The 7229-nt window shown below is 37.9% G+C and overlaps 2 long non-coding RNA genes across 2 annotated transcripts in view; both read left to right on the forward strand.

The window, feature by feature from the left end:
• The first annotated feature begins 1276 nt into the window (after positions 1-1276).
• Positions 1277-3141, forward strand: LOC140322525 (uncharacterized). The gene is made up of 3 exons (XR_011919204.1): positions 1277-1339; positions 2499-2595; positions 2882-3141. It is a non-coding gene; the product is annotated as an uncharacterized lncRNA (long non-coding RNA).
• Positions 3142-6830: 3689 nt separating this feature from the next.
• The window catches only part of LOC140322532 (uncharacterized), a 3735-nt gene continuing 3336 nt past the window's right edge, over positions 6831-7229 (forward strand). The window contains exon 1 of the long non-coding RNA XR_011919205.1: positions 6831-6872. This is a non-coding gene — a long non-coding RNA (uncharacterized lncRNA). The remainder of the gene's footprint in view (positions 6873-7229) is intronic.

A 7229-nucleotide genomic window follows, 5' to 3' on the forward strand; every position in this document is an offset into this window, starting at 1 on the left:
TGATGTACATGGCTTCCATTTAACCAACATTATCATTGCTGGGTAGTGATATTTGCCTTGGGGATCTTTTGTAAGCCATGTCACTAGTTCACAAATACAAGTGTTGCTGTTCAAAGGTCACAATTCTGGAGTACAAGTCAAACATATGAGTAAATGCATACATTGTGATCCACCAACCAGTATGGGGTCATTTAGGGAGTCAAAAGAATATGTGCTTCCTAAAATGTGTTGACCTCCACTTTGTTACACACACATGCAGTGTGAATACCTACCAACCTCAGGTATGTTTTAATTTTACTGCATTAAAGGACTTCTTCAGCAATGAAGATTTAGCTTATATTTGAATTGTTACTGTATGGTAAATCCTAGTAAATTAAAGAATCCAGTCATTTCAGGAATTAAGATTCAATTTAGACATGAATATTACTCTATGGTAGATCCTAATGATTTAAACAACCTAGTCCTTCCCAGGGCACAAGATTCCGCTCATTCTTTCATGAATAGGCTAAATCTAAATTGGGTAAATAAATGTATTCCTGCCTGGGGCACAGAAGTTAACTTGTTTTCACATAAACAGAATAAATCCCAATGGGTTTACAGACCCACTCCTCTGTATCCCAGTATTCTCATGGACTAAGTCCGTTCAGGACGTAGAATTTACCTTCCCCTCCCCTGCAAGCACATGTTACCTATCGATAATCCCAGTACACCACAGTCACCCAACTACTCCTTACCTGCACTCCCACAGCACCCTACCATGATAGCAATGCATCCCAATAATAGTACCACTGCACTCTAGTCACCCATCTCCCACCAATTTCACCCAAATGTACTACTGTTATGACATCTGGGCAACTCAGTCTTCCATCTCTTTCCCACACTCCAATGTTACCTTTAAAAATTCCTCCGCAGTCACCCAACTCCCTTCCCCTGCACCCCTATGTCTTCCTGCAATAATATCATTGCATCTTAGCCACCCATCACACTCTCCACGCTGTATGAAATAAAGCCCCTAGCACAGATACCTTGTTATCCCACTGTAACACAGACACATTCATATTGATGAAAGCTTCTAGAAAGTCATGCTTCTGTAATATGGCACCAGGCCATCAGTAAAGTTTACAGACAGATCTTTACTTAGCGTGACATCTTTAAATCATGCTGGATCATAAGAATCAGATGATCAAAAATACAAACACAGATAAAAAAAAAGATAAGCAAACAAAATGAATCATATTGACTATACTTTTCTGTCTCCCTCTATATATAACTGCCACTGAAGCTTACAATACAGGAGTTCTGCACTGATGTAACAAGCCTCCTCTGTCTGTATTTCACCGTAAGTATCTGCTAAGGATACTCTGTATTTTCAGCTATAATCCTATCTAAATAAGAATGTTTTAGTTACAAAACAATTTTAGGCTGAATTTTAAAGTGTACCCCGTACAGGTTATGGAATGGAGGGAAAGATCAAAACTTTGTTTTTATTAGCGACTTTTCTCTATGTTCACCTGCTGGTGTAGGAGTTACACAAAACAGCTAGATATGGAGGAGCACATAACATAACTGTTGTCATGTAGGAAAGATTGTTTGATCTTTTTTAATAGTGATATGAAAGATTGTCTATTCTCTTCCACCTTAAGATGTGAAATGAAAGAAAACTATATTGTAGTCAATGGGGAAGGCAAACCTATGAGATCTTAGGTGTGTTATTGCTTGGTATATCATTTCACAGGGATGATCCTTGCAACTGTACTGGATCTAGTAATGTGCAAATGGTGGGCATCAGGACAATGCAAGGGGGCCGCACTGCTGGAGAGGCCCTGTGAAGCTACTTGTCTCGAAAAACTTTTCTCCTAAGTTTTCTTTCTGTGCACATGTACTCATCCTATGTACAAAAAAAAAGTTTTAGCACCAAGCAAGTGAAAAAGCACTAAAAAGTAAGGAGCGCTTCAATTATTTTGAGTTCCACATCTGTGACTCAGACAGTATTAACGTTAAATCATGAGAATACCAGCCAGGGAACTAGCATTCTCAAAGAAGAGTTCAGTAATGGCAGCCTTCATAATCTTTTATGATTAGTAATGATTATGTAATTGAGAACAGCCTAGCCTTAAACAATTTGGATATGGGTTGGTAAACCTGAATCATAATATCTTTATGTCTGTCACTGTATGCACTGATTGTATGGTGGCCTCAAATGTTTCCAGACAATCTTGCTGTAAGTTATCATCTTTAAACTGTCATCCAAACTATTTCTGAACGATCATTTGAAACAACAGTCATTTCACATGTGTACTAAACATTAGAGATGAACAGCCAGATTTCAGATTTCACCTACAGCAATATTTTGGAAAATAATTTCAGCTATTATTCTGCCTGGCACCCTTGAAAGCTGGTTACATTTACTAACCTGGTGACACATAGTAATCATTTGAAAATTATACAACTGAGCTTTCCAACAGGCATGGGAATTAATGTGCTTTTATTTTCCCTAGTGACAAACTACTGACAAGTTTCAAAGATGTGTTTCTTGAAGAAAACCCTTGTAGTACTGCTTCTCCTTGGATTAGACATTTCTGCTTGTACAGAAGGGTGAGTATTTTGTCTGTAGTACCAAAAAATTACAGTTATGTCTATAGTGGGGGACTTTCCTGATTTACATTGCACATTTGCAGGGTGATCTGTGCTAAGAGATTGCTAAGAAATGGGGAAAAAGTCACTAAAGAGATGTAAAAATATTGAATATTTGTAATAACTCTTCTGTATGTAGAATATCTCATATATTATTATTACATATACAGAATGCCAAAATCGCAATAAAACAGTATTTATAAATGATAAGCTTTCACATTAACCATCAAAAATATTCATCCAACAGGGAAGAATACCGTGAGGATGAGGAAGATGAAGGTAACACTGAAGAAGATGACAACGATGATTACGATGCTGGTGAAGAGGAAGAAGAAGAGACAACTGGTGAAGAAAGAAGAGGTCTGCTAGATACAGCCACTGGTCTTGCATCTGGTGTGCCCAATGATGTACCAAATATATTAAAATGAAACTGAAGGTCTTCCAGCTTTTTGAAACATAAAGTCAGCAGTCTGACTATTAACAAATCAATAAATAAAAATCATTCAATGTAAATATTATAAGATCTTTTCTGTTTTTTTTTTCTTTCATCACCTGCTTTACTATGCTGCCTCATATTTGGTCAGTGTCATTGACTGGTACAATAATAAAAACGCAAAGCAAAGGGTATCCATAGAACAATTGTTTTCTAACATAAAATTGCATCTTTATCTCTGGTGCTCGCAGTCTCACAATCCGAGCGTGAAAAAACACCCTACGGTGGGGGTCGGTAAAAAAAATTGTGGTAAATATTTCTCTCATGGTGAGATGTCCCTATCGCCAAGCTCCCTCACTCCGGTCCTGGGAACACCGGATTTCCTCCCTGGCCAGGAGGACACTAGATTCTGGAGATTAAGAGACGAGGGTTTGGATAGAGTCAGGAACTTCTTGTTCCATGGACGGTGGCTGCATCAGGCAGAATTGTGTTCCTCTTCCCAGGAGCTTAACTTGGATTTTTGGAGAGCATGTCAACTTACACATTTTTTGTGTTCCCTACTGTGACCACAAATGTTCACTAGATCACTTACAGGTTTCAAGCGGATCTGCTTGTGTAAGGGTGGTACTGGACATGCTCTCTCTGTGTATTCTTGGTTGAATTCATCTCCCAATGGTTTCACGCCAAGTTTTTTTCACTCCTGGGAACAGGAACTAAACAGGTCTTTTATGGAGTCACAAAAAGAGCGTATGTTGCTCATGACACATGAAGTGACGAATATTGACGGACACCAGGAAATAGGTTATAAATTATTGACAAGGTGGTACCGCACACCCGATAAGTTACATTGTTTTTTCCCGGAGGTCTCTAAGATGTGCTGGGGATATAACGAGGCACTGGCACAATGCTACATAAATTCTGGTCGTGTCCTCAACTCACTGAGTTCTGGTCAACAGTTAGGATGGTGTGTCAGAATCAGTGCAAGAGGACCCGGCTTTTTTCCTATTGTTTCTCCATTACTGGCCCCATGGGAGTTTTTTAAATTTAATTGTTAAATATTTGGTGACGGCGGCCAGGGCATGTATTCCTTTACTGTGGAAAAGTTCTTCTCCACCATCCCCGGGGTTCTGGCCGCATAAGGGTAATGAGTTAAGGTAACTGAGGACTTAACGGCAAGTGTTCATGATAGAAGTGAAAAATTTACTCAGGTATGGTCTTCCTGGATTTTTTTCCAGGATTCCCCAGATTATAGAAGGCTAATGGATGTCCCTGACTCTCAAGAGAGTCATGGTTGAAGAGATAGTAGAGGTTCAGAGGCTTTATTCTGTCATGTATTTTATGAGTCAGAGGTTAATAAAGATAAATTGTTTATGTTTGCAATTTTAAACTGTACTGAAATGTATAGGATTTTTCACTATAGCAAGCTACTGAAGCTCCACATTTGTTGACAATGACTTTGCACATAAGGCTACCTTTCATGTTTGTGCTTTTCTATTGTGTATTTGTCTATGAACAATTGAATTTTGCTGTAACTTGTTTTATTTTGTTTTCCATAAATGTTCAAAAAGTTTCAATAAAAATAAAATGTTTTAAAAAATAGAAATAGCCCTGCTTTAATTCTATGTTGTGAACTATAAAAAAAACAACAACAGGTAGTCCCCGAATTAAGGACATCCGACATATGGATGACTCCTAGATACGAACAGGGCATCCCTGCTCGCTCATGTGCATGACGAAGGCTTGATGGGAGGAAGGGGGTGGTTTTATGACTTGCAGAAGAAATCTTTTGCTAAACACAGCTGAGGTTGTGTTTGATCTTAAGGGATGAGCTCTTTTGTAACATCTTAAAACTCTTTAATTAACAAGACAAACTCTGCAGTTGTTTCTTTTTGCATATCAAAGCACAGCTTGCTCCAGAAGTTAATGAATGTCTAGTCTCCAAAAAGTTTGTTTTTATTTTTGCATTGTTTGTGATTAACATTGTTTGTAGTGAGAATTTTATACATTAACCGATACCACATTTCTTAATAATATGTTGAGACAAACATCTGTCCTAATTGCAATAATTAAAAAAATGTACCTGTTCCAACATACATACAAATTCAACTTAAGAACAAACATTCAGTCCCTATCTTGTATGTGACCTAGATACTACCTGAATAACAAAACTGACTGGGTAAACCAACACGAGCTTTTTTTTCTTGGCTACATCTGAACTTTGCAAAATAACAAGCAGAACAATTTATAACATTATAGATAAATAATACATTTATGTAGCAGTGTATATATCCACATCTAGCCAAAAAGGACAACTAAGGAGGAAGGAGGGACTTTTGGACTTGGTTTTGAAAAATGAAACATCCTTTCAAATCAGGGACAATTGACAGGTACTACAAAAGGGTAAAAAAAAATGGGTTTCGATTGTTTCTACTTTAATTCACACCACTACTTTACAATTTATAACTTCAATTTTGCATATAGAAAATAGATACAAATAATAAAATGTAGCTATGCAGCCAGGTGTGTACAAATCACCTTCATTATATCATAAAATCATTATCAAAAACAAGGAACTACCCTGTCTGTCTGGAAAGCCTTAAAATTCCAAAATCAGAAATTATCCTAAGTGCAAAAGCCAGACATAATCCTCACACTTGATTCATAGATACAGTGTTTGTCTTTATTATCACTGGGTAAAGAAATTTGCCTTGGAGATATAATATAAACCATCTCACTGGTGCGCATATACAAGTGTTGCTAATCAAAGATCCACATTTTGGAGTACAAGTCAACCATCTGAGAATCTGCAGGCATCCAAGTAAATTCATACATTGTGACCCACCAACCAGTATGAGGCCATTTAAGGAGTCAATAGAACATGTGCTTCCTAAAATGTGTTGACCTCCGCTATGTCACACACACATGAAGTGTGCATAGCTACTGGATTAAAGGACCCAGTCATTTCTGGAATTACGATTTAGATTATATTTGAATTATTACTGTTTGGTAGATCCATGAGATTTAAAGGACCTAGTCCTTCCCAGGGCACAGTATTCAGCTCATTCTTTCATAAATAGGCTAAATCTGAATTGGTTAAATAAATGTTTCCTCCCCGGAGCACAGAATTTAATTTCTTCTCACATAAGCAGGCTAGATCCCAATGGGCTTAAAGACCAGCTCCTCTGAATCCCATTCTTTTCTTTTCTATAAAATCCAATTTTTTTGTATTCCACTGAATCCCCCCCCCTCCCCCCCACCCCCATGTGACCCATCAAAATTCCAAGTACAGCACCGTCACCCAACTACTCCTTACCTGCACTCCCATGGCATCCTACAATGATAGCAATGCATCCCAATCACCCATCTTCCTCCTACCCACACCGTCATCTCGCCCTGTAATAATACCACTGCACCCTAGTCACCCATCTCTCTCCACACACTCCCATGTCATGGCCAAAATATATGAAATAAAGCACCTTGCACAGATACCTTGTTATCCCACTGTAACACAGACACATTCATATTGATGAAAGCTTCTAGAAAGTCATGCTTCTGTAATATGGCACCAGGCCAACAGTTAAGTTTACAGACAGAACTTTACTTAGTGTGTGTGTTTAAATCATGCTGGATCATAAGAATCAGATGATCAAAAATACAAACATTGATATAAAAAAGATAAGCAAATAACAATATTCATATTGACTGTATACTTTTCTCTCGCCCTCTATATATAATCAATCCACTGAAGCTCACAATATACAAGTTCTGCATTGGTGTAACAAGCCTCCTCTGTCTGTATTACACTGTAAGTATCTGCTAAGAATTTTTTCTCATAGTAGTTATTACTCTGAATTTTCATTTATACTCTTATCTGTATAAAAATATGTTTTAGTAACAACTATTTTAAAGTTAACGCATAATGGCTACAAAATGGAGAGGAAGATCATTGTCTTGGTGTCACCTTCGATTCTGCCCCCCAATTTACCCCCCATATTCAGAACATTTCCAGGTCCTGTCACTTTCATCTACGCAACATCTGTAAAAGCCACCCCCAATTGTTGTCCCCAGAGACCACCAAACTCCTTGTACACGCTCTTATCATCTCTTGTCTGGACTACTGTAACCTCCTCCTCTCTGGTATTCCACTAACCTGACTCTCTCC

Source organism: Pyxicephalus adspersus, chromosome 1, assembly GCF_032062135.1.
Source record: "Pyxicephalus adspersus chromosome 1, UCB_Pads_2.0, whole genome shotgun sequence".
In the NCBI taxonomy this organism is placed as follows: Eukaryota; Metazoa; Chordata; class Amphibia; order Anura; family Pyxicephalidae; genus Pyxicephalus; species Pyxicephalus adspersus.